Source organism: Ranitomeya imitator, chromosome 8, assembly GCF_032444005.1.
Source record: "Ranitomeya imitator isolate aRanImi1 chromosome 8, aRanImi1.pri, whole genome shotgun sequence".
NCBI lineage: Eukaryota > Metazoa > Chordata > Amphibia > Anura > Dendrobatidae > Ranitomeya > Ranitomeya imitator.
In genome coordinates this window covers 103,335,948-103,363,804 of record NC_091289.1, presented here as the reverse complement: position 1 = coordinate 103,363,804, position 27,857 = coordinate 103,335,948, and the positions used below count along the sequence as shown (strand labels likewise).

General features: G+C 43.8%; 1 protein-coding gene across 4 annotated transcripts in view; it reads left to right on the top strand.

Annotated features, from left to right (window-relative positions):
- Window positions 1–326: 326 nt before the first annotated feature.
- Window positions 327–27,857, top strand: part of PLA2G4A (phospholipase A2 group IVA) — a 197,882-nt gene continuing 170,351 nt past the window's right edge. The window contains exon 1 of one of the 4 annotated variants that reach the window (XM_069737229.1): window positions 327–544. The gene's annotated coding sequence lies outside the window, so the exon portion shown is untranslated. Of the gene's footprint in view, window positions 545–580; window positions 606–27,594; window positions 27,706–27,857 lie in introns of those variants that run through there. The other 3 variants (XM_069737232.1, XM_069737231.1, XM_069737230.1) reach the window with 3 other exon arrangements.

Below are 27,857 nucleotides of genomic sequence, written 5' to 3'. Positions count from 1 at the left end.
TACATGAATATCTGCCCCCGGCGCCGTAGAATCCTGACAGCAAGCATCGGGCACGATGTGAGGATTTACCAGTCTGCAGTCATATAGAGTGACTTGAGACTTTTGTACCAAACTTGGACAATCCCCTTCTCATGTGATTTGACGCGGTGATTTACAAATTCAAGGACTTGTCCTTCTTCATGGAGCTGCAACTTCAATAGTGAGGAATAGAAATGACAATAAGTATAATAAACTACAAGTTCTCTGTTCCGGAATCATAGGGGAGGATTGTAACTGGGTGTCTCCTGTGCCTCCCACACCTCCCAGTCCCTTGTGCTGCACATACTGGCCTCACAAGCCGGCAGCAGGCAATCTGGCCCATGAAACACATAGCTGCCAGCAAGGGGCGCTCTTGCATGCAGAGTCGGGGAACTCTCAAAAACTCAAAATCTATAGATAAAGTTGTTGAGCCTTTTCCTTGAGTTGTTGCAAAGCATACTGGGAGTTGTAGTTTGTACTGTAACTTCCCTGCCTGGGACTTGTACGCAGAGAAAGAGGACTGCAGGTGAGTTTCTCCCAGGTTATTGTGCCCTTCATTAATGTAGAGCTGGAGCCCTGTCATGGAGGTAGGTTGGTGGCTTCCTTCCCTGCCTCATCTTAACCCCTTGTGCACTGTGGGAGCCAGCAGCCTCTCATCAGGCAATTAGAATGACTTCCTTAAGAAAGTGTCCACTTGTTTCCATGCCATAGTGAGAGTAGTATGTCTGCTGGGTGTAGTAGTGCCACTAGGCGTTCTGTAGATGACTGGTCAGGGCTCTGCTGTGCCATGCAGCTGTTAGCACGATGTTCCTTGCAAAGTTTCCTGTGTGCCTGCAGCTGAGGGCTCCTTACTGACTGGCCATCATTTATCTCCCAGCTTCTGCTTTTCCTGTTGCTTTCTGATACCAGTTATGACTTAGGACTCCACTAGCATTAAAGTTACATATATTTATATTGTGTGACAAGAAGCAAAGTAGAAGAAGTGTTGTGTAGTTCGGTCTTTACCTCACACTGTGTGCGATGCTCCAGTCATACTGTGGGTCAAAATGCACCATACAATAATCTACAAGAATCCCATGCTTCATTTTAAAACTATTCCAATATAATTGCATAAAGCTGCATGGCTAAAAGTCAAAGCAGATTAGTTTTTTTAAACAGAAAATATTGTCATATGTGCCTCAGCCATTAGGCGATTTCTACGTTTTAAGGACGGTAATGGGGGCATGGATTCCTGTGTAGTTGGACCCAGATCCGGGCACATAGTGGGCCCAAAGGCCCCATTAGGTACTATAAAGACACTATTAAATATATGTAATAATTGGGGGCCTTTCGGAGATTTTGCATTTGTGCCCTCATTCTTCAGTCTATGCCACTGATTATAGCTGCACCCAGATGAGGCTTGTAATGGGCATCGGCTACATGAACACGCAGTACGAAAAAGAAGAGCGGCACTCATCAATCCGTTTAAAAATTCAAGCCCTTTATTCCAAACTTTGGGACGTAGACATGGTGCGCAGGAGATCAGGGGCGTGGGAAGAGGAAGAACAGAGGACGATGATCGTTTCACGTTAGTGCAATGCTTCTACGGGACCTGCAGTTACAATATCATGCCCACTTTCTGCCCCAGCTGAGCCCATTTTGGTGGAGCAGGGGGAAAGTGGTGTAAAAACACCAAAAATTTTGCAACTTCTAAGGGTATGTGCACACGTTGCGGATTCTCTGTGGATCCGCAGCGTTTTTTTGCAGTGCAGAAACGCTGCAGATCCGCAATTGATTTACAGTACAATGTAAATCAAGGAGAACAAAAAAATGCTGTGCACACTTTGCGGAAAATCCGCTGCGGAAATGCTGCGGTTTAAAAGAAGTAGCATGTCACTTCTTTTTTGTGAACTGCAGCGTTTTTGTACCCATTCCATTATAGAAAACCGCAGGGGTAAAAAACACAGCAAATCCGCAAGAAAACCGCAGCAAAAACGCACAAAAACCACTGCGGAACCGCACAAAAAACGCGACAAATCTGCAAGTGCGTTTTCTGCCAGGAGAGGCAGAATCCGCTCAAGAAATTCCTAAACCTAATCCGCAACGTGTGTACATAGCCTAAAAGAATTTTGCGTCAGCTCTCTGGCAAAAACACTTTGATGAATCCGGGCCTAAGTATGCATTTTTAATTTAGAAGGAAAGTCGGTAGTGGATTACTCTAATACAAACTCTATATATATTATATCTTTTGCATCATTTTTTTTCCTCCAAGTGTAAACTTGAAACATGGCAAAAATTCGACCCTAACCTTACATGGCTTCACACAAGCATGTGCTTTGAAGAAAGGTTGTTTGTTTGTTTTTGTTTTGTTTTTTAAATTATTTTACATTATTGGTGAGATCTTATTCTTGGGGCTATATACAGGTCACTGTACGGAACTTGGTTTTGCTATGTGTACTGATGCTATGGTCAGTTTGAAACTTTAATTTAAATAACTGAATGGCTTGGTCTGTGTCAGTTTTTACCGTCAGTTTTACCAGGGATTTTCATGTACCAAAAAATAAATTACAAATATCCTACTTACAATGTTAATCCCGGACATTTTCACTGACTCATTTAAAAAAAATGGATATCTTCTTGATGTTTTTTGCTTAACTCAGTGCAGAAAAAACACAGACATGAGAGGAGCCCCATAGTATAGGTGTTCTGTCCATGCAAAACACAAAACCTGTACATGACGACCCATGGACGTCTGATTGAGGCCTTATCCTATGAAACAGTCAGTGAAAAAACAGACACAGGCAGGATGCAGCTAGTACGCAATCACTGTGCCATGTCAGTTTTTCCTGAACATTGCATGGGAGACTTTGCTCTGTGACTAGAATAAAAAAAAAGCATTTCTCGGTTTGTTTTAATTTTTTTTTTTGCATACACTTGATTCGCAGGAAAAAAAACAACATCCGTATAGATTATAATGGGTACGATTTCAATCCATGAAATCAGGACTGATTTTAGATTTTCTGTTGCAAAAATTGAAGTTGTGCATAAAACGTTACTTATGACTGTTTGAAAAAGTAATGATAATTACACCAGTTCATTTTACTCATCCAATGGGGGCTGCCATTTTTATTTGATGATGTGTAAATGTTTGAACATGACATTTATGCACAGCAAGTACAGCAGCTACAAGGTATAGGAGACTAAGGTCAGTGTCCAACCTGATCTTCTTTATGGTGTTGTGCCCAGTTCACAGCTGTAGGTGGAGCCTAACGCCATTTTATTTTAGCCTAGTGCATAGTTTTAGGTTACAATTTCCCTGTCATCGGTCCTTACAATAAGCAGGATGGAGGCATCAAGTCATTGCTGTCTGCAGCACTTAGCTTCTTAACTCTGTCAGGGAGTACCTATAATGGCTACCCACATTAAGATGGCTGACCCTTTTATATTACTGCCCCTTAACACCACCTCTGACCCCTCCTCCTCCCAAGACCTAACCCCAGCTCCTCCTCTAAATCAATCTGTTGACCCCAATCCTCTAAATATCCCTCCAGCTCACTATATTTCCACGTCAACCCTGTTATGTCGGCCTCCCTTCGCTGCTTGGGGCCAAGTAAGGCCTTTATTGGGGTATTCGTGACTCATGTGAGCTTCAGTTCTTAACGTTTTAAACACCTAATCCCCTTCTGATCTTTTATACTAAAAGCTCAATAAACACACCACACTTAGATTGGATTAATTGGCCACAGCAGCCTTTAACATTTAATACAAAACAGTTTAAAAAATAACCTCCCAAAATGGGTGGTCCTCAAAGCTCCAAAAACCGTAAGCCACAGGTTTGATAATCCCACCTTGGCCCCAGGTTAAGTCTTAACTCATCTCTTCAGGAAAGCCTACAGCCTGCACTGACACCGCTACCGCCTCACCAACACCGGAGCTACCGCCTCACCAACACCGGAGCTACCGCCTCACCAACACCGGAGCTACCGCCTCACCAACACCGGAGCTCCTGCAACCCTCAACCTACTGTCTCCTTCCCCATAATCCTGTAGAATGTAAGCCCGCAAGGGCAGGGTCCTCGCCCCTCTATATCAGTCCGTCATTGTTAGTTTGTTTACTGTATGTGATATTTGTAACTTGTATGTAACCCCTTCTCATGTACAGCACCATGGAATCAATGGTGCTATATAAATAAATAATAATAATAATAATAATAATAATCTCTAGCCACTATGCCCCAGCTCAGAAAAATAGATATTGGCGTGCATACTGAGGTATTTCACTAACGGAGGTGCCAATTGAGGGAATTGGTGAAGTCCCTCAGACTATGTAGAATATATATCAATTGCACACTCCTTTTGAGAGCAAACAAAATGTATTTTATTACAGTTCAAGACAGAAGAGCAACCTTTGAGTGTCAACGCATTTCGGCTAAACAGGCCTTTTTCAGGTCCATTCAGTAGGTAATCTGAATTACTAAAGCAATCACCCGGCCCAGGACATGTGAAATACAGACTTTTCACCCTGCTTATGGATATCTCTTGAACAATGCCTTTCAGAATTGCACTGCCAGGGAAGAGAAAAGCCCTGTCTAGAAGAGATTACCTACTGAAGGCAACTGTCGTGAAAAAGGCCTGTTTGGCCAAAACGCATTGACACTCAAAAGGTTACTCTTCTGTCTTGAACTGTAATAACAAATTTTGTTTGCATCCAAAAGGAGTGTGCAATTGATATTTATTCTATATGCACCAGTTCAGAGTCAGCTATTAACCAACCTGGCCAATATCCAAAAAACAATAACAGGTCCTCTTTTAATCCCTTCCACGAGATTATTTAAACACCTGTCCACTTGACCCAGGGTAATCCAGGACCTCTTGAGATCACCCCCCTCCGATCCGCCATTAACCAATTCCACCAACTTCGAGGACCCCCCCCCATGCCACTAACAAATGTTCTGACCCCTTAAACATGTATGTCTCTCCACACCTTTAGACCCATTTCAACACCTTCCTGTGCCACCAAACACCACATGTCCATGCCAACAGCGTTCAAATGAATTCCGTCCTTCCTCCAAAATTGCCCTTCACCAGACTACAATGACTGGTGCTGTTGTACGGCATTAAATTATATCCCGGCCACATTCCAATTAGTCTGTTTTCAGGCTCCTTCAATACACTTGCATTGAACAAGGCCAGGCCAATCTAGAAGGAATATAGACAGGAGTATGCATATTGCATACTTGTGGTCATATGACTGCTCGCTCCCGGCATTGGAGGATCCTTACAGTGCACTCAATTTGATGATTCATAAGTCTGTAGTCACATAGGGTGACTGCAGACTTGTAGTTTAAGTCTGGACCACCCCTTTGAATATGGCTAATAGCACTACTCTTTGCATATGAACAAATCCACACCCTGAGGCAAAATAATCACTGCCCTTATTTTTATGGCCATGCAATTAACCGTTGCTAAGAATTGGAAGTCTTGCAACATCCATTCCAGGAAAGAAGTTATTTCAGCCGTAAATATAACTAGCACATATGAAAGAATGTTTTCTTACAAACGCCATAATGTACCCAAGCTCCATAAAGGTGGCATTTATGGTTGTAGCTCACCTAATTGCTGAACACATTTTTGACTAACTTATATCACCTTAAATATGCATTGGAAACTATTCCTTATTCCCTCCCTCTTCCTGTTTAGTTTTGCCTCCAAATTACATTTATGGACTGATAATACATTCTTATTATTTTCAATTCAGTAAATGCAAACTTTCACATACAGAAGAAGGGAGGAGGTACAGGCATATACAGGCAGTACCCAGGTTGCAAACAAGATATGTTGTGCAGCTTTGTTCATAACCCAGATATGTATGCACTTTAAATAAAGGTGTAAAAAAAACAAAACAAAACAATGCTTAGTTCATCATTACCCAGTCCAACCGCTCGCCACCTGCCTTATGATTTTCTTCTTCCCATAGTCAGACAAGCTGCTTCTACTGATCGTTTCACTATAGGCAAAGATTTACAGCCACATCCAAGTCTAGGAGGTTAGTCTGCATCATAGGGTTGTGATTGATGTTCCAAACCTATGACGCAGTGTCCTCCAGGCAAAGGCAGATGTAGGTTTTCCAGAACCCAGGGCAAGAATGCAGTTAGCTGCCTCCTCTTATATACAGTTCAAGTGGTTTGAGTAGTCGTCATATGACCACATATGAGATGTACATATTTATAGTAACGTGTTGACTAGTTTCTCTTCCTAATTATCTCAATGTTCAGTGAAATACCAGAGGCCCTACTTCATTGATAGAAACAGGAAGAAAATAGAATTAGTCTTACCGGTAATTCGGTTTCTAGGAACCTTCCACGACAGTCACCTTGGAAGTTGTCTCCCCGCCCTAGTGGGAGACAGGAAACACAAAGAGGTTAAATATCCCTCCCTTTCCTGCTATCTCCAGTGTTTTTTCTGGCCTTACTAGCGTGAATAGTTACCACCAAAGTGCAGGAATCATCCATTGAATATCAGATAGGGAGGGAAATTACAGCTGCCATGGAAGGTTCCTAGAAACCAAATTCCCGTAAGACATTCTATTTTCTCTAGTCACCTTCCACGACAGTCACCTTGGAGTTATACCAACGATAATTTCTTTAGGGAGGGACTACAGCCTATAGAAAGCGTCTGCCGAATGTCAGATTCCTGTCAAAATTTAGTCTGTAGTGTCTGATGAAAGTATGATGAGGCGTTCCCTCTTGCTGCCCATGATGTGGAGACTGATCGGGTAGAATGAGCTTTCAGCGAGATAGGTGGAGGAAGATCTTTTTCCGAGTATGCAAGGCAGATGGCCTGCTTAATCCAGTTTGCAATTGTGCTCTTAGCTGCTTTCCTTCCTTTATTCTGTCCTGAGAACTGGATAAAGAGATTCTGGTCGATCCTCCAAGCTTTGGATTGCTCCAGGTAGTGGAGGACTACCCTGCGGACATCCAGGGCGTGGAAGCTTTCCTCCTTCGTGTTGGAAGGATTTGGGGAAAATGAGGGCAATACTACATCCTGACCCCTATGAAAATCTGAAATGACTTTGGGCATATAGGCGGGATCTAGACTCAGGACTATACTATCTGAATTTAAGGATAGGAAGGGTTCTTGAATAGACAGGGCCGGCAATTCTCTTATGCGCCTAGCCGTGGTAATTGCCACAAGGAACACAGTTTTAAGTGTTAGGATTTTAAGGGGTAATGAAGACAAGGGCTCAAAGGGTGGCTGATTTAGACTATTGAGCACTAAATTTAGATCCCAAGGGGGAACCCGACTAGGGAGTCTAGGACGTAACTTGCTTGCAGAAGTCATGAATGTTTTGATCTAGCGGTGGCCAGCCAGGTCCTGGTCAAAAAAAGAACTAAGGGCCGATACCTGAACCTTTAGTGTACTCGGGGTGAGCCCTAGATCAAAACCCTTCTGGAAGAAGTCTAGGATTTGAGCAATGTTGGGGTGTAAGGGGTCAGGGACAATGGGAAGACACCAGGAAGAGAACTTCTTCCACACTTTGCCATAGATAGCATTGGTCACAGGTTTCCTACTCTTTTGGAGAGTTTGGATAACCCTATTTGAGAGGCCCCTGGCCTTTAAGATGTATGTCTCAGTAGCCAGGCCGCCAGGTTCAATTTTTTGAGTCCTGGGTGAAGTAGGGGACCTTGAAAAAAAAGAGGTCAGATCTTTGAGGAAGAAGTATGGGACCTTCTTCAGCCATGTCCCTCAAGGCACTGTACCAGCTCCGACCCAGCCACATTGGGGCAGTTAGAATTGTTGTGACTTTGTCTGACCGAGTCTGCAGAGTCTTTGACAGCATCGGAATTGGTGGAAAGGCGTAAGCCAGGTTGAAGGTCCATGGATGAACGAAAGCATCTATCACCAGAGCCCCACACATGGGGCTGAGGGAGAAATATGTTTTTGATTTTGCATTTTGGGCATTTGCAAATAAGTTGACCTCCGGCCTTTCCCATCTCAAGGTTAGGGATAGGAAGACTTCTTGATTCAGGCACCATTCTGCGGGATGGAAGTCCTTCTTGCTGAGGAAATCCGCCTGGGTGTTGTCTGAGCCCTTCAGATGTACTGCAAAGATTGAAAGCAGGTGTTTCTCTGTCCAGAGAAATATCCATGCTGCAACTAGCTTCAGACTGGCATACTTCGTGCCCCCTTGATGCCGAATATAAGCCACCGTCGTTACGTTGTCAGAGTAGACACGGACATGATGGCCTTGAACGAGAGATGAGCGGCTATCAGTGCTTCCTCTACTGCCTTTAATTCCCTCAGGTTGGAAGATCTGGAACCGATGTCTGAGGACCATAGTCCCTGAAAATATGCTTCTTCCACCACGGCGCCCCAACCTCTTCGGCTGGCATTTGTGTGAAGCACTTTCAGGGAAAGCTGGTCTCAGCTTACCCCCGCCGGAGGTTCCGGCCCTTTAGCCACCGCGAGAGGGCCGACTTCATGTGTCTGGGAAGTGGAACTTTCCTGGATAGTGTTCCGATACCTCCGTGAGTATAGGAGTACGTGAGTCTGGAGGGTTTGTGTATGTGCCTGGGCCCAGGATACTGCCTGAATACACAAAGTTAGGGACCCCAGAATGGATACGGACTGTTTTAGGGTTGGAGACCTTTGTTGTCTGAATCTGGAGATTCTCTGACAAAGGTTGCGCTGACAATCTTCGGGAAGGAAGGACGTTCTTTTCTCTGAGTCTAAGAGAATCCCCAGGAATTTTTTCCTTGTTGAAGGTTTTAGGTCTGACTTCTGGAGATTCGGGATCCAGCCTAGGGACTCGAGTATACTTAGAATCTTTTACACATCTTGGTTCAACTGAGATGTTGATGGAGCAATGATGAGAAGGTCGTCCAAGTAAGGGAAGAGGCAGATTCCCTGAAGATGAATGAAGATGACTGCTTCTCTCATGATTTTTGAGAATATCCTTGGGTCTGAGGATACTCTGAAGGGAAGCACATTGAACTGAAAGTGAGTAATCCTGCGGTTGTGGGAGACCGTGAACCTGAGGAACATAACAGGCATCCCTCAGGTCTATCGTAGCCATTACCTAGTTTTGCCTGATAAGTGGGATTGCCGTTCTGATTGACTCCATCTTGAATCTTCGGTATTTAATGACCTGGTTCAGGGGTTTTAAATTTATGATCACTCTGCATTTCCTGGAGGGTTTTCTTATGAGGAATAGACGAGAGTAATGACCTCTGCCTAAGTCCTGCTAAGGTACATGAGATATCACTTTTTCTCGCAAGAGATCCTGAATTTGAAGGAGAAGGGAGTCGTGGAGGTCTGGGGGACTGTTCCGGGGTAATTCTCAGGCATTGGGGGGGCGGGCTCTCGAATTACAATTTCAGTCCAAATTGTATGGTGTGGAGGATCCACTGGTTCGTGGATATGGACTGCCATTGGGTGAGAAACTTCGAGAGTCGGCCCCCCACCGGAGAGTCACTGTTTATCAGGGGTCTGTTGCTGTTGAGGCACAAGGATATTACTGCCTCTACCCCCCTTCGGGTAGCTCCATCGACCCATTTTACCTTTTCCCCTGAAGTCCTTCTGGGAGGATTGGTCACGAGGGGGGCAAAAAAAACGCATCCTAGCAACTTTTTGTTTGGGAAGCGATTTTTTTCCTATCAGATGCCTTTTCAAGGATATCAGCCAATACTAGCCCGAACATATGGTGTCCCTGAAAGAGGATGGCGCAGAGTTTGGTTTTAGAGGTGATGTCGCCTCCCCAAGAGTTCAGCCAAAGGGCTCTCCTGGCTGAGTTAGAGAGGACTAGGGACCAAGCAGCCACACGAACGGATTCCCCTGAGGCATCGGCTAAGAACCCTGTTGCCTTTTGAAGAAGGGGTAGGGAGTCCAGAATTTCCTCTCTGGAAGTACCCTGGGAGAGATGTTCCTCTAATTTTCAAAGCCAGAGGACTAGAGCCCTGGCGACGCATGTAGACGCAATATTTGCTTTAAGCAAATTTGTAGAGGATTCCCAGGACTTCTTTAGGTGGCTTTCTATTTTCCGATCCATTGGATCTTTTAATTGAGAGGTATCCTCAAATGGGAGAGACGTCTTTTTAGTAACTTTAGAGACTTGGACTTCCATCCTGGGAACCTCCCAAATAGAATTGTCACCTTCTAGGGGAAAGCGGTTCTTAAAATCTGAAGGTACACTTAGGCCCTTCTCTGGGAAGCCCACACCTGAAAAATAAGGTTCTGAACATTTTCATGAATAGGAAACCCCTTTTTTGCTTTTGGGTTTCAGACCCCCAAACATTTCATCCTGAACAGAATGTTTTTCCTCCACTTCCTCAACCCCCATGGTGCTTTCTTACTATGGAAACAAGCTCATCCATATCCTCAGAAGAAAAATAATATTTGTTCCCATCAGGTTTAGAGGTGGATGTGGAGCCCTCATTTTCCCAATTATTGTCTGACTCTGAGGTATGAACCTCACCATAGTCAGAATCAGTTTCAACCAGTGCCATTTTCCTCTTTTTAGGGGGGGGGGGGGGAAGGATGCGACACCGGGGGCTGGGAAAAGGCTGCCATGGAGGTTTGTACCTCCTGTTTAATCAGAGTTTTAATGCTGTCCAGGAAGGATGGCTGTTCAGCACGTAATAGATCATCCGTACAGGGTTGACACAGGGTCTTCTAGTAGGCGGAAGGTAGCCGGGAGCCACAAACACCACACTTGTGGCTGGGTTTGTTCTTTGGGGCAGAGACCTGTTCTCCCTAAAAGAGAGAGAGGTATACTAAATGACCCATACCAACTCATCTGAACAGTGAAGGGACCAGCCCAGCTACTCACGGTAGGAGGGTGAACGCTGGGATCTGCAGATGTAGCAGCGGTTTGTCGCCGTCCATGGTCAAACTGTCACAGTCACACAGAGACAGACACAGTGTTTTACCTGGAGGCTCCTGACCAGGATATGAAGGTATCGAGGTCCAGCTTTAATCGTGTGCTCCTCCCCTTGGTCCGTATGGAGGCCCACGATGACCCTATAGTGCAGGCAGTTCAGCCCCACATGGAACGCAGGAGATGGCGTGCGTTCCAGCGTGGAGCCCCAGGTCGCGAACCGGAAGTGTGCCGCTGATGTCACATCCGGCGCACGCGAACCAGGAACTCCACTACACGCCGGGAGGAGTATGCCGGGGAGCTCCGAGAGGACCCCGGCATCACATCACCGCCCTGCTTTACCTCCGGAGGAGGCGCGGGTGAGCCGGGAAAAAGGGGGTCCCGAGTCCATGGCAAATGGAGACGGGAGCAGCCGCATGGAGGAGGAGAGGTAACACTGCCCGACCTCGGCTGCAGAGCTGGTAGGAACTTCCAGGTGTTCCGTTCGCTGGCCACAGCAGCACCTGAGGGAAACCTCTTCATGCCCCACTGGGGACAGGAAAAACACTGGAGATAGTAGGAAGGCGAGGGTTATTTAACCTCTTTGTGTTTCCTGTCCCCCACTAGGGCGGGGAGACAACCACAACTGTTGTGGAAGGTGACTAGAGAAAATATAGTTATGACGAGACCGTAAGTATGCAAATTGCATATGGAGTAGTGATGGCTGAACCCCTGGATGTTCGGGTCATTTTAACAACAAAAAAAAAAGTTTGGTTCGGGTACCAGAATGATACAATGATACCCGAACCAGGACCCCATTAAGATGAATGGGGAACCCGAACATTCGTTGTTTGCCACGCTGACTCCTGCATGTCAGTGCAGCAAACACAGGCTCTGATCGGTGGTAAGATTATTATCAAAGAGCTGTGGTTTCCATGCTGTCACAGCATGAGTCAGCAGCTATGACAATCAGTAAAAAGTTAACCGCCGCTCACAGAGGAAATGGCTGATGCGAGTACTACCCTGATCAGCTTATGCCTGCTGTCACTGATAACAGCGAGGGCAGGTGCCGCCGATGGGAGTATTCATCAGCAAAATTACATGAAGGTTGTTCTATTTTCATAACCAGCACAGGCAAAACTGACAACTGCAGGCTGCAACCCTCAGCTATGAGCTTTATCATGGCTGGTCATCAAGAGTAAAGGGATCCCCACACAATTTTTTAATATTATTTGAATAATAAATGAAATTACCTGTGGTATTCGGTCAGGGATGACCAACGCTGCTTAAAGGGGTCCTCTGGGGTGATGTTATGGCAGCCAGATGGTATAACTTCCCACAGGTGAAGTAGGTCCCCAGGGCTCCCGGTGAATAGATGGAAGATGGTGAGTGGTGCAGTAAAGAACGAAGGACGCAGTTGTGCAGTATTTTTACCTGGTTTACTGATAGTAGCAGGCAGCCACAGTCCAGGGCACCAGATCACAGGTACAGACAGGGTCCGGCCGGCTTGAAGCGAGTTCAGAGTTCAGCTTTACCAGGTGGAGTTAAAAGCCTTCCTTCTAGTGCTGTGGTGTAGTTCCTTACTGCCTATGGCTTCTTAGCAAGGTCCTCTCAGTTATATCTGTCCTTTATTGAAGTGGGACACAAACCCGTATGACAGGTTACTCGAGCCTTTTTACATGGTCTCTATCATGTCCCGGGCTCTATGTGTCACTGTGTCTCCTGGGTATTAGGGCGGACAGGTTACATGTAGTCTAGCTGCCCTACCGGTTTCTGCTGTGCCTCAGAGTACGACACAACCTCGGTCTTACGGTTACTGGTATCTGCGCTCTGTCAGGGAGGTAGCCCGGTCACAGCTATTACCCCCTCGTTGTCACTATTCTGTGCTTCGCTCTCTGGCACGTTAGCTAAAGGCTGTTTTTCGTTCTGTATCTCGCTATCTAGGAGCTACAGCCCCTCAGACTGCTCCAGTCTGCTGTCCGTCACCAACTGTCTAAATCTTCCTAACTGCCTAACAACTAACTCCTCCTCCTGACCAGAGAGAGCAGCTCCCCTGAAGTCGGGTGTAGAGCTCCTCCTTCTGACCTGGAGTCAGAATGGTGTTGTATGTGCTAAGTACCTGATAAGAGGAATCTTCCATCGCTTCCAAGCGTGACATCACTCTCCCTGTGAGGAAACCATGCCACTGTGACAACCGGGGCCCTGGGGCGTCACAGGTGCATCTACAGTTGTACTCAAAAGTTTACATACCCCAGCAGAATTTTTCTTTCTTGGTTTTTGTCATACAGTGTGATAACACCAAAACGTTTTCTTCACTCATGGTTAGTGGTTGGGTAAAGCCATTTATTATTAAACTACTGTGCTTTCTCTTTTTAAATCATAATAACAGCCCAAAACATCCAAGTGACCCTGATCAAAAGTTCACATACCCTGGTGATTTTGGCCTGATAACATGCACAGAAGTTGACACAAATGGGTTTGAATGGCTACTAGTGATGAGCGAATATAGTCGTTGCTTGGGTGATCTCCGAGTATTTGTTAGTGTTCTAAGATTTAGTTTTTGTTGATTCAGCCACAAATCATCTAGCTCTGGCAAGGAAAACCAATCTCCAAACACTAACAAATACTCAGACACCACCCGAGCGTGCTCGGGAAAACCCAAGCAACGAGTATATTCGCTCATCACTAATGGCTAATAAAGGTAACACCTAAGGTCTCACCTTAGGTCACCTTTCAAATGTTCATTGAAATAATTGGGGAGAGAAACAATGTTGTCACATGACTTCAAGGAAGAAATTAACATTTAACCCCTTAAAGACTTATGATTTGATTTAGCATAGGTCGTAAAAAGGAATTAACTATATGAAGTTGTCTCAGGGTCTGAGATCGCTTTGTAACAGGCAGATGCCAGCTGTGTTACATTGTTGGAACCTGCCTGGAACTGAAGCGGCCATAGCATGCTTCAAACACCATCATTTAATAACTTCAGTCCATGCATCGTCACTTGCTTCCATTTGCTATCAATGTTCACATGGAACCAATGGGATACCATGGTAGCTGCGGGCATGTTGAAGGCTTCAATTGTTGCTATCTTGGTTCTCCAGTGAAGCTTTCGGCTTTCATGAGACATCTGAAATTTCCCTATAAACTACACTACTGCTTTTTAAGCTGGATACATGGTGTTTAAATGCTATTCAAAAGCAAATTCACCCTATAACTTTAGGAAAATAACACTGCTCAATGTGACAAGTTCCTTTAAAAATGTGTGTGTTGTAGGTCTCTGTAGGCAGGTAGTTTGGCCCAACATATTGGACGCTACACTTGATATCTCTTTGGAAAGATTGCTGTTCACTAATTTCTGGAAACATAAGTGGGTCTAAAATGCTCACTATATCACAGAATGGCTTGAGAGGTGATAACCTCCAAATGTTCTGACTTCTTGGGGGTTTCTTTAGTGACGATATTTTACCTTTAAAACCTGTCATACAGAAGTGTTCAAAATAATAGCAGTCCAATAAGACTAACCCGATTATTTGCTGTTTTTAGTACAAATTATATTACCCCATGTCAAACAATTTACCAATTGGTGCAGTAGATTCTAAGAAAACTACCAGAGGCAGCATTCATGATCTGCAAGTTTTTGAGTCTCTGTATTAGAATAATTAATTGAAAGGGGATGTGATCAAAATAATAGCAGTGTGGAGTTCAATTAATGAGGTCAATCAGTCTATGAAGAAACAGGTGTGAATCAGCTGGCCCTTATATAAGAGTGAAGCCAGGACATGTACATGCATTTCTCCTTGAAAGCCTGAGAAATATGGGTTGTTAAGAACAGCGTACTTGATTAAAAAGTTGATTTGAGAGGCTAAAACTTATATAAAAGTGTAGACAATGATCGGCTGTTCAGCTAAAATGATCTCCAATGCTTTAGCCCCTTTCCAACATCTTGTGTAATAGTACCTTTCCGGGCACATGTTATACACACAGCTGACATGTACCTGCAATAGTTAAATGCCACTGTCAGTCTCTGACAGCGGCATTTAATTCACGCTTACGGGAAGCGCATCGGAAATCCCACCCATTGGTGACCCCTTCTCGTGATCGCAGGTCACTGTTGGGTTGGCATGACAATCATAGGTCTACAGCAGACCTCTTTGGTTGTCAGTCAGATTACTATGAGTGCCGCCTGGTGGTCGGCGCTCATAACAAGTGATCATTTCTGCTACACACAGGCGATCTTATAAGTTTATAAAAATCTGAAAAAAGTAAAAATATATCAAAAGTTCAAATCGCCCCTCTTTCGCCTCTGGTTGACTCTATGGAATATAGATGTGAAGCAGTTCTAAAAAACTGTGGGTATACAACTAAAATGGTAGGTTAGTGAGTTACATGAATGCTAAAACATAAAAAAACAAAATAGTACAAATTGTGAGTTTGTAAAGGCACATGCAGACACTGCAATTCTTTATAACAGCCCAATATTCATTTTTAACATTTTCTGTAAAGTAGTTAAAAATTATCTACATTTCTCTTCATCTTTTGAATTAGAAAACAGTGTGCAATGTTTTAATGCATGGAAATAAAAGCTAGTATAGAGATTTTGTGATTAATGCATGTTTTTGTACACTACTGTATGTAAAAGATGGTCATGATAATTCAGAACTGAAGTCTAATAGCTTTTTACATTTTCTACCTACAAAATAAAAAATGTATATTTTTCATTATTTTGGACATTAGATTGGTGCAAAAATTATAAACGGATATTTTGAGCAGATCATAAAAACCAGTCTGTGCATTGTGGTGGTCCAAGTATGTACCCCAAAATACGAATGCGTGAAACTGGCCGAAAACCCAGTGTCTTCAGTAGTAAGATGTTAAAGGGATTGTCCAGGATTGGGAATAAAGTCTAAAGTCACTCTGATTACAGGCTGTTAAATTGTGACTATGCAGAACGCACACCATCATGGTTCCTTTGTATTCCCAGTGTGAGCGGGTGGTCTCGTGACACTGTGTATGTAATTTGCATACATGTGTTCACATGCTTACTGGATACATTTGGCTTCTCAATAGTAGTGATTTGAAAGAAGTTAGAGAGTTAGAGTTAGTTGACATGTGGCGACAAGTATCTGAATCACACACACGGGGTCGTGAGACCACCTGCTCACACTGGGAATACCAGAATGGGCGGGGATGTGAACGATTCACACTGTCACGATCTTGCAACCACATCGTGTGACTTCAAACTTTTAATCAAGCCTGGACAACCCTTTTAAATTGTGTGCGATATATGAAATAAATATTTTTAGCAGACTTTAATCTACTATATAATTGTCTAAGGGTCACTTCCGTCTTTCTGTCTGTCCTTCTGTCTGTCACGGATATTCATTGGTTGCGGCCTCTGTCTGTCATGGAAATCCAAGTCGCTGATTGGTCGCGGCAAAACAGCCACGTCCAATCAGCAATGGGCACAGTCCGGCGGCAACATTGCCGCTCCTTCCTCCCCGCAGTCAGTGCCCGCTCCATACTCCCCTCCAGTCAGCGCTCACACAGGGTTAATGGCAGCGTTAACCGACCGCGCTATGTTACAGTGTAATGCACTCGGTTAACGTTGCTATTAACCCTGTGTGACCAACGTTTTACTATTGATGCTGCCTATGCGGCATCAATAGTATAAAGATCTAATGTTAAAAATAAAAAAAATTAAAAATCGCTATATACTCACCATCCGCTAGCCCCTCGGATCCACAACAGGCCTTTCCCGCTCGCGACGCTCCGGTAACCGGTCCATGCTGCGATCTCGCGAGATGATGACGTAGCGGTTTCCAGTCCGGAGATGCCTCCGCCTACACCAGGCTCTGTATGTGCAAAGACAGTGAAGTGTTTATCACAGGTAAAGGGGGCTTTGCCATACTAAAGTAGTCCTGTAATGTTAATATTTTAGTGATAAATCCTTCACAGTTAGTAAATAACAGTGCATACTTTGAAAAGTGACATCCCTGAATTCTGTGTTTCAGCCTAACTCCTGCAGTGTTTAGATGACATCACACACCTGCTGACAGAATCCATTTAATGCTCAGTTTCAGATTTGCAAGAGAATGAAAAAGATCAATGTGATCTTTTTTACTGCATCACAGTAGATGGTTTTTATAAATTTGTCAGAGATTTCAATATTGTCCCTTCCTGTAGCAGATTCAAAATATCAGGAGAGTGGCAACACATGACACAGCTACTCGACATCCGCATTTGAAAAGTGCTATGGATTGGAACCCGACAACCTATCCCATAAAATCTTTACCATGTAACTCTATGGAGCAGAATCAATACATTTCAAATATTATGGCTCGACTGTGGGTCCCCAGGCTGGACAGCATTTTTCTGACAACTGAGAAAGAGAACTTTTCAACCTTTTCCCACATATCATGCTTCAAACAAAGATACCAAATGTAAATTTTTGGTGAAGAATCAACAACAAGTAGAACACAATTGTGAAGTTGAAAAAAATTTATTAGTTATTCTAAATTTTTGTGGAAATTCAAAAACTGAAAAGTGGGGCGTGCAATATTATTTGGCCCCTTTACTTTCAGTGCAGCAAACTCACTCCAGAAGTTCATTGTGGATCTCTGAATGACCAATGTTGTCCTAAATCCCTAATGATGATAAATATAATCCACCTGTGTGTAATCAAGTCTCCGTATAAATGCACCTGCTCTGTGATAGTCTCAGAGATGCGAACTCGGCTTCAGGAAAATGGCCGCCGCGATATCCATCTGCGCACGCGCGGCATCCCGCGGCCATTTTCCTGAAGCCCCGGGCAGCACAGGACTCCATATGCGCACGCGTGGCCTCAGGAAGATGGCCGCCCCCACAGATCACCAGGGAAATAGCACCGATCGCGCGTTTTTTCTTCTCCTGCCCAGTGGATTCAGAAGATGGGCATGCGCAAACCACTACGCCACCAACCGAAATATATGCAAGATCTGGGGGAAGAAACAGCGATGTCGCCACGCCCATATGACCTGACCAGCCTGATTGACAGGCAAAAACGGCGACTTTGGTAAGTTATTTCGGCAGCATAGGTGGGGAATCAGGGTACACAAAGTACACTATAGTAATGCACAGCTCAGGCCCTATTTAACAGTATTTTTATCTCGTACTGAAAAAACGGGGTGACAGGTTCCCTTTAACCCCTTCATGACCCAGCCTATTTTGACCTTAATGACCTGGCCGTTTTTTGCAATTCTGACCAGTGTCCTTTTATGAGGTAATAACTCAGGAACGCTTCAATGGATCCTAGCAGTTCTGAGATTGTTTTTTCGTGACATATTGAGCTTCATGTTAGTGGTAAATTTACGTCAATAAATTTTGTGTTTATTTGTGATAAAAACGGAAATTTGACGAAAATTTTGAAAATTTCGCAATTTTCACATTTTGAATTTTTATTCTGTTAAACCAGAGAGTTATGTGACACACAATAGTTAATAAAAAACATTTACCACATGTCTACTTTACATCAGCACAATTTTGGAAACAAAATTTTTTTTTGCTAGGAAGCTATAAGGGTTAAAATTTGACCAGCGATTTCTCATTTTTACAACAATATTTACAAAACCATTTTTTTTAGGGACCACCTCACATTTGAAGTCAGTTTGAGGGGTCTATATGGCTGAAAATACCCAAAAGTGACACCATTCTAAAAACTGCACCCCTCAAGGTGCACAAAACCACATTCAAGAAGTTTATTAACCCTTCAGGTGCTTCACAGCAGCAGAAGCAACATGGAAGGAAAAAATGAACATTTAACTTTTTAGTCACAAAAATGATTTTTAGCAACAATTTTTTCATTTTCCCAATGGTAAAAGGAGAAACTGAACAACGCAAGTTGTTGTCCAATTTGTCCTGAGTACGCTGTTACCTCATATGTGGGGGTAAACCACTGTTTGGGTGCACGGCAGGGCTTGGAAGGGAAGGAGCGCCATTTGACTTTTTGAATGAAAAATTGGCTGCACTCTTTAGCACTCTATTAACGTTTGGAGAGCCCCCGTGTGCCTAAAAATTGGAGCTCCCCCACAAGTGACCCCATTTTGGAAACTAGACGCCCCAAGGAACTTATCTAGATGCATAGTGAGCACTTTAAACCCCCAGGTGCTTCACAAATTGATCCGTAAAAATGAAAAAGTACTTTTTTTTTTTTCACAAAAATTTCTTTTCGCCTCAATTTTTTCATTTTCACATGGGCAATAGGATAAAATGGATCCTAAAATTTGTTGGGCAATTTCTCCCGAGTACGCCGATACCTCATATGTGGGGGTAAACCACTGTTTGGGCACACGGCAGGGCTCGGAAGGGAAGGCGCGCCTTTTTACTTTTTTAATGGAAAATTAGCTCCAATTGTTAGCGGACACCATGTCGCGTTTGGACAGCCCCTGTGTGCCTAAGCATTGGAGCTCCCTCACAAGTGACCCCATTTTGGAAACTAGACCCCCCAAGGAACTTATCTAGATGCATACTGAGCACTTTAAACCCCCAGGTGCTGCTTCTTCAGCTCCTGCCATTAAAGTCAGTGCTGGTCAGCGGCAAGCGGACTTCCCTGGGACTAAGTCCTTGTTTGCGCACACTGAGCATGCCCAGAGCAAGATCTCCCGTTGGAGATCGAGGGTCATGTGCTCTGGCTCTGCAGCGCATTCCATTGGTCCTCTTGGCAGGTCTTGGAAGGGCAAAGTTTCTGTGGCCACTTCCTGTCCTGCAATTATATAAACTGCGCATGACCGCACGGCCATGCGCTAGTGTACAATTGAATACGTGTGTTTGTTGTGAGTGCAAGTCGTTCATTAAATACCCCTACCCTATTGTATGACTGTTCGCGTATGGAGTATGGCTGCTATCTAGCGCCCGACAAATCACTCAACGTGTCACACACGTATCAGCGTCTATTACTGTGACCGCCAGTGCGGCGCCACGCGCCAGTAGTGCGCTTCCTGACCCACGTCTGGGTGCTTAGTGGTGCCTGCCAGCACGGCACAGTTCGCACTTCGGTGCTCTAATTATAAGAGTTGCCTAACACACCCTGTTGCGGTGTTGTGCCAGCAAGGGTCTAATCGGACTTCAATCCTAGTTGGGGTTAAGTTCGCTGACTGCTTGCTCGCCTTCTATGTGCGGTACCGCGACCCTGTGACGCAACAGGATCACTTCCTTCACGTTGGGTGAAGTTTAACCCACGCGAGTATACTTATGAGTACCGCCATATAGTCCGTCATTACTCAGCAGCAGGTTCCATCTCTGCACGGTGGACCCCGGGCTACGAACGCACCGTACACTATCAGTCTTATTATTTGGTGCGTTCCGCTAGCCCTAACACCCTGTGTGCATAAACATTGGAGATCCCCCACAAATGACCCCATTTTGGAAACTAGACCCCCAAAGGAACTAATCTAGATGTGTGGTGAGCACTTTGAACCCTGAAGTGCTTCACAGAAGTTTATAACGCAGAGCCATGAAAATAAAAAAAAATGTTCTTTCCTCAAAAATAATTTTTTAGCCCAGAATTTTTACATTTTTCCAAGGGTTATAGGAGAAATTTGACCCCAATATTTGTTGTCCAGTTTCTCCTGAGTACGGTGATACCCCATATTTGGAGGTAAACTACTGTTTGGGCACATGCCGGGGCTCGGAAGTAAAGTAGTGACGTTTTGAAATGCAGACTTTGATGGAATGCTCTACGGGCGTCATGTTGCGTTTCCAGAGCCCCTGATGTGGCTAAACAGTAGAAACCCCCCACAAGTGACCCCATTTTGGAAACTAGACCCCGAAAGGAACTTATCTAGATGTGTGGTGAGCACTTTGAACCCCCAAGTGCTTCACAGACGTTTACAACGCAGAGCCGTGAAAATAAAAAATACTTTTTCTTTCCTCAAAAATGATGTTTTAGCAAGCAATTTTTTATTTTCTCAAGGGTAACAGGAGAAATTGGACCCCAATAGTTGCTGCGCAGTTTGTCCTAAGTATTCTGGTACCCCATATGTGGGGGTAAACCACTGTTTGGGCACACGTCGGGGCTCGGAAGTGAGGGAGCACCATTTGACTTTTTGAATACAAGATTGGCTGGAATCAATGGTGGCGCCATGTTGCGTTTGGAGACCCCCTGATGTGCCTAAACAGTGGAAACCCCTCAATTCTACCTCCAACTAACCCCAACACACCCCTAACCCTAATCCCAACTGTAGCCATAACCCTAATCACAACCCTAACCCCAACACACCCCTAACCACAACCCTAACCCCAACACACCCCTAACCCTAACCACAACCCTAATTCCAACCCAACCCCAACCCTAAGGCTATGTGCCCACGTTGCGGATTCGTGTGAGATTTTTCAGCACCATTTTTGAAAAATCCGTGGGTAAAAGTCACTGCGTTTTACCTGCGGATTTACCGCGGATTGCCAGTGTTTTTTTGTGCGGATTTCACCTGCGGATTCCTATTGAGGAACAGGTGTAAAACACTGCGGAATCCGCACAAAGAATTGACATGCTGCGGAAAATACAACGCAGCGTTTCCGCGTGGTATTTTCCGCACCATGGGCACAGCGGATTTGGTTTTCCATATGTTTACATGGTACTGTAAACCTGATGGAACACTGCTGCAGATCCGCAGCCAAATCCGCACCATGTGCACATAGCCTAATTCTAAAGGTATGTGCACACGTTGCGGAAAACGCTGCGGATCCGCAGCAGTTTCCCATGAGTTTACAGTTCAATGTAAACATATGGGAAACAAAAATCGCTGTACACATGCTGCAGAAAAACTGCACGGAAATGCAGCGGTTTACATTCCGCAGCATGTCACTTCTTTCTGCGGATTCCACAGCGGTTTTACAACTGCTCCAATAGAAAATCGCAGTTGTAAAACCGCAGTGAAATGCGCAGAAAAACCCCGGTAAATCCGCCATAAATCCACAGCGGTTTAGCACTGCGGATTTATCAAATCCGCTGCGGAAAAATCCGCAGAGGAGCAGAATACGTGTGCACATACCGAACCCTAACCCTAACCCTAGTTCTAACTCCAACCTTAGTGGAAAAAAAAAAAAATTCTTTATTTTATTATTGTCCCTACCTATGGGGGTGACAAAGGGGGCGTCATTTACTGTTTTTTTATATTTTGATCACTGTGAGGTTTTATCAGTGATCAAAATTCACATTGGAACGAATCTGCCGGCCGGTAGATTAGGCGGGCGCACTGCGCATGCGCCCGCCATTTTGGAAGATGGGGGCGCCCAGGAAAGAAGACGGACGGACCCCGGGAGGCTCGGTAAGTATGATGGCGTGGGGGAGAGCACGGAGGGGGGGTGGATCGGAGCATGGGGGGGTGGATCGGAACACGGGGGTGGGGTGGATTGGACTACGGGGGGTGGATTGGACTACGGGGGGTGGATCGGAGTGCGGGGGGTGGATCGGAGCGCGGGGGGGTTGGATTGGAGCACGGGGGAGCGGACAGGAGGACGGGGGAGCGGAGCACAGGACGGAGGGGAGCGGACCACAGATCAGAGGGCTGGGGGGGCGATCGGTGGGGTGGGGTGGGCGCACATCAGTGTTTCCAGCCATGGCCGATGATATTGCAGCATCGGCCATGGCTGGATTTTAATATTTCACCAGTTTTTTAGGTGAAATATTACAAATCGCTCTGATTGGCAGTTTCACTTTCAACAGCCAATCAGAGCGATCGTAGCCACGGGGGGGGGGGTGAAGCCACTGCCCCTGGGCTAAAGTACAACTCCTCCTGTCCCTGCAGGCCGGGTGAAATTACAGTTAACCCTTTCACCCGGCCTGCAGGAGCCCAATCCGGCCATGACGCATATGCTGCGTCACAGGTCGGAATGGCACAGGTTTTCATGAGGCATACGGTGCGTCAAAGGTCGGGAAGGGGTTAACATTGGGTACGCAGGCCATGCGGATGTATGCAGATGCTTCCGCATGCGTCGCTTTGACGCCATGCTGAGCTGCGTCAAATGCAACATGTTGCATTTTGTTGCGGTCAGCGCTGCGTCAAAACAACGCATGCATCCGCAAAATTCTGCAAGGCCTGCGTACCCAGTGTTAAAGATAGGGTACACAGAACGCATGCAGACGTAGGCGGAGCTGAAGGAATAGATGCAGCAGTGGGCAGGGCTTAACGGAGGAAGAAGGCTGCCATCCGCAGCTCTGCCGAACGCTAGTGTGAAACTAGCCTAATTGGTTGGAATTGGTTAACTGCAACCACCAGATCAAAATTGGTAGTAAGAGGAGAGAGGCTAAGGGCAGATTAAATGAGGCTAGATGACTCAATACCAACTTTCAAAGAAAAGCCAGGAAGGACAAAAACAACCTCCTGAATGTCAGATGCATGAATCTTGATGAAGGACCATACCCGGGAATTATTTGACTTTGTGAAACAAATGAAGCTTTTCTAAGCACACCAAACTACCATCAAAGATCATAATGGGAATGCAATTGTTGACCAGCAGAAATGGAAAGAATATGGAGAGATATTCTATGTTAGCACCAACACTGACCACCATGAGAAGCACAGTGGCTAAGAAGGACCAGAACTTGACTTATTGGAAAGTGAAGTGGATTGGGTGCCAACCGCAAAGCATTTGGCCTTGATATTATCCTTACAGAACAACTCAAAAATCAGTATCAAGAGTTGCTCTGACAGCAATATACCCGAACACCTGGAAGACATGAATGTGGCCAAAGGATTGGAAAGGATCATTTTTCATACCACTGTTGAAGAAAGGAGATGCCCTGGAATATGCCCAAAATAAAACCATTGCCCTGATCCCCCACACTAACAGGTGCTTCTAGATCATTTAGAAGAACATGTGCAATATATTTGATAAAGAACTTTCTGATTCCAAAGCTTGATTTTGTAAAAAAAAAAAAAAAAAAAAAAAGACCCATGATCACCCCACAACCCTGAGGTGGATCATAGAAAAAAAATTAGGGATTACCAGTAGGGACGCTACCTGTGCTTCATTTATTATAGCAAAGCTTTTGACAGGGTTGAGCATGATTAGCTTTGGTAAGCACAATTAGGTTGACTAGGTCACTATGCTACACAACTCTCTCAGAACCAAACTTTTCTTCCCTCATCCTGTTCCGTTATACTTTCTTGTTCTCCAGTCAGGCCTTGCAAGTAGCTCGGTCTGCTCCTACGTGTTTATTTCCTAGGCATATTTAAGGCATCCAAGATACACACCTGGATCTTGGAATTAAGACTTTTTAGTATGTCTTTTTGTTTGTTCGTGCACAGTTCCTGCCTACAGTCTCCATGCCGCCTGTGGTTTCCAGTCCCTTAGTTACATGTCTGTAGCTTTCAGTACCACTGCTAATTGGCTAGATTCTCCTGGACATTTCCTATCTAACAAAATTGTATGTGTGACTGGATATCTGGTGCAGAATGGTACTTTAGACGTTTGTCATATCCCATTATGTAATGTAAAATTTTGTTACCAATTATTTTCTTATTTAAGATGTGCTCAAACAGGTTCGTTTGTAATAGTACATTTTCTTCTATTACTAGTCCAATGTGAAATCCGCGCAACAAACTGGGTTTTACAAAGCACCTGCATGCTTCCAACAGTGGAATGTTACCTACCGTTTTGTTATATAATTTGTAGGTGTATTTATACAAGTGCATTGAATGTCTACACTAATTGTGATATATGTCCTATTGTTTCAATAAAACTATTTTTGCTATGTACCAATCTATTATCTAAAGTGTGATGTGCTTGACCAGTTACCGCGTAGAGATTGGAAACCTCTGTACTTTTATATCCACTAATTCTTATATTTTGACTCTCTGTATTTCTTTATACTGTACTACCTCCCTACTTTGTAGTTTCTATACTTTTGAAGGATGTAGGAATGCATTAGATTTATTCCTGACTTACTGTTTTGTACACATTTATTACTTGTTCAAGTATAGTTTCGTTTGGATACCATAGACTTATCTTGTTGATATCTTAGAGACTATTTGTGAACTAAAACTGGTTTTGCTTCCATTTTGTTGTCTAAGGCCACATTCATTTATACGTTCAGTATTTGGTCATTAGTCACAGATATGTGACTTACTGATGGTTTTCTTAAGTTCAGACGTTCTACGTACCCCAAAATGGTGCAATGGACAAGAACAACTGATTCTGCAAAAAAAAAAACAAGCTGTCATAAAGCTGTATTGATAAGAGTATGAATAAATATATGATTTCTAATAGAATGTGAAGATAAAAAAAAGAAAAACTACCCTTTTGGATTTGGCTATTCTGGCAAACTCCAGTTGGGCTGCTATTGGCAGAGGGCTGCATTGGCCAGAATCACTTCTACCTGAATCCGTATCATTAGGATGTGGATACTCTGAAGTTATCAGTTCCCTGCTATGCAACGGCCATGCAGGGGACGAGATTATATCACTTCACCACACTGTCTACACTATTAGTAGGTGTGGACACCAGTACTACGTGGAGGCATTATGGTGGAAAAGCAATCAAAGATCTCTGTACGTTAGGGTGCTTTCATATTGCGTTCTTGCCTACGTTCCTTGGTAATGTCAGGGCTTTCGCCGAGTCACTATAAGGTACAGTGGTTTTTGTTAATGATTATTATGTTGATTTTTGGTATTGCACAGGCTAGTAATATGTGGTTATGTGGTATTATGTCCCTTAGCAGTATTCTTGATAATATAGTGGTGTTTTTTTATCAGTATGGTGGTCATGTGGTAGTAATATGTGCTCATGGTGGGACTGTATTATGCCTTTATATAGAGGTAATATTTGTCTTGGTATATTAAAATTTTGTTAGAGTATGATGATTTTACGTGTTAGCTATACTATATGCTGATTGTGACAACATCATTCACAAAAAATTCCTATACTTATGCACTACACATGTTAAGCCATGTATCATTTTGTATTTGTAACATGGCAAGTCTAATATGCTGTTTGGAATTACAATTAAAGCCCCCCCCCCCCCACTAATATTAAAAAACAACCACATACATATATACACACACACACACACACACACTATACTTTATATATACCGTAACTTGCTTATCGACTGTCCTTGAGATTGGGGCTTTAGATCCCCAAGTATATGCTATACTGCACCTCTGTTCCATGCAAGATGGTGTTGTAGGGCCCCAATTTTTGGATCACTGGAAGTGTCAGTAGTTGGATCCACAGTGATCAGCAAGTTATTCCTGATCTCCTGGATAGCATATAGCTTGCTTTTTGGGGCTCAACCTTTTAAATATTTGTAAAAGAGACACCCCCATCTTGGGAAGCAGGATTTAGAAGGCAGATTGGTCATGTGAACCGTGAAATACCGGTACTGAATTTCAGTCGCAATCTGACTTGATTTTCAATTTGTTGAAACTACACTTTGTTTCCTTACAAGCTGAACATTGTATTACCATAGAATTACCTGTCAGACCTTTACTGCACCTCCAGGAAAAAAGAAATAAGTAGGAAAGACACTAGTTTCATAGGAAGACTGGTCATAAAATATTTTGAAGTTTGCTTTGTCAGATGTTAGTAAACCAAATATTTGAAATTAAAGCAAAATGAGTAAAAGCATGTGATACTTCAAGAGTAACAGTCATGTCTTCTCTCCTCATGTAAAAATCTCTATCTACCTTAATCCCTTTAAGCCCCCAAGACTGTTTGCACTTTCATGACCTGGCCAAATTTTACAATTCTGTCCAGTCTCACTTTATATGGTAATAACTCTGGAATGCTTCAACAGATCCCACTGATTCTGAGACTCTTTTTTTGTGTGCGATATTGTTCTTCATGATAGTGGTAACATTTCTTCAATATGATTTGTGTTTGGAAAAAAGAAAAACGTAAATTTGGTGAAAATTTAGCAAGTTTCAAACTTTTATTTTTTATGGCCCTACATCAGCGTTATGTCACACAAAATAGTTAATACATAATTTTTCCCACATGTCTACTTTAAATCAACACTTTTTTTTTTTTTTGGGGGGGGGGCACCGCATCACAAGTGACTGAGGAGTCTATGTGACACAAAATAAAAGTTATACCATTTTAAGAACTGCAGCCCTTAAGGTGCTCAAAGCCGTTTTCGAGAAATGTATTAACCATTCAGGAACTGAAACAATGTGGAAGGAAAAAATATTTAAATTTTTTCACAAAAATCTTACTTTAGACCCCAATTTTTTTTTCCTGCTACACTTGTGAAAAAAAAAAAAAAATAGACCACAAAATTTGTTGTACAATTTTTCCTGAGTGCGATGATACCCCACGTCTGGGGTAAAACCAAAGTTTGGGCACACAGCAGGGCTCGAAAGGGAAGGAGTGATGTTTTGGAATGCAAACTTTGATGGAATGGTCTGCGGGTGTCCGGTCGCATTTAGGGAGCCCCTGGTGTGCCTAAACTGTGGAAATCCCCCACAAGTGACCCCATTTTGGAAACTAGTTCCCTCAAGAAAGTTATCTAAATGTGTGGTGAGCAGCTTGAGCTTCACAGAAAATTATAATGTTGAGTTGTGATAAAAAAAAGCATTTTTCAACAAAATTGATCCTTTAGCCCCAATTTTTTATTTTTTCAAGGGTAACAAGTGAAAATGGACCCCAAAATATGTTGTGAAATTTCCCCGGAGTATGCAGATATCCCATATGTGGAGGAAAACTACTGTTTGGGTGCACGGCAGAGCTCAGGAGGGAATCAGTAATGTTTTGGAATGGAGACTTTGATGAAATGGTCTGCGGGTGTCTTGTCGCATTTTGAGAGTACCTGATGTGCCTAAACAGTGGAAATCCTTCGCTAGTTACCCCATTTTGGAACTAATCTACAGTTTTCTGGTATGTGAATTTCATAATGTAGTAGCATACGCAAGTTGTGTAGAGTGCATCAAGTTGGTATACTTGAGTTGTTTAAGTCAGAAATGAATTTAGTAGTCCATGGATGTGTGGTTCAGTTTGAAGCATTCTTTTATACACAGGCCAGGTTTGTC